Source organism: Mastomys coucha, unplaced genomic scaffold, assembly GCF_008632895.1.
Source record: "Mastomys coucha isolate ucsf_1 unplaced genomic scaffold, UCSF_Mcou_1 pScaffold14, whole genome shotgun sequence".
Taxonomy (NCBI): Eukaryota; Metazoa; Chordata; class Mammalia; order Rodentia; family Muridae; genus Mastomys; species Mastomys coucha.
This window is the reverse complement of record NW_022196896.1, coordinates 25,929,163-25,929,815: the sequence shown is the minus strand read 5'-3', so window position 1 is coordinate 25,929,815 and position 653 is coordinate 25,929,163.

The following is a 653-nucleotide window of genomic DNA, read 5'->3' as shown; positions in this document are numbered from 1 at the left end:
TTTTGTTTTAAGTATGATAGCCTCAGCTTCAAAATCTGTTTTTGCTTTTGTATCTACAGCTCTTTAAAAATCTATCCTTGTTTCCTCGTTATTTTCCATGGGCACCTCAATTTCCGCTTCTTTACAAAAAGAACTGCTTGTCCCTTCATTCTGATTTTATAATAAACTTGACGCTGGCTTTAACTTCACTTGTTTAATATCCAATAAAACACTCAGTCATCAGGGAAGATAGCTGTTTCCTGATGCTTTAAAACACTCAGTTCCCATGTCCCTGGCTTCTTCTACATCCTTCAGTGTGAGACTGCCAGATCCTTCCCTCAGTGCCTACCCAAATGTAACAGAGTCGCACAGTGGTCATGTCTGAATCATTTTCCCAGGACCAATCTTCAGGGCCAAGGACTTCACAGCCTTGTAACATGCAGTGAGAATGTAGCCCACGATCCAGGCTGAAAATTCCTTCTTTAGCTAATCATGTACCCAAAAAAAGACAGCACGTACATTTATAATCTCTCAGCAAGCATCACTGTGTCTAAACTAGGTATATTATACCCCACAGTTCATGTTCCAATGAATTTTTTTTTTAATGTGGGTAGATTGAGACGGAGCTGGGAATCTCACCCTGCAGTGCCCCCTACTGGTCTTTTTAAGAAGAG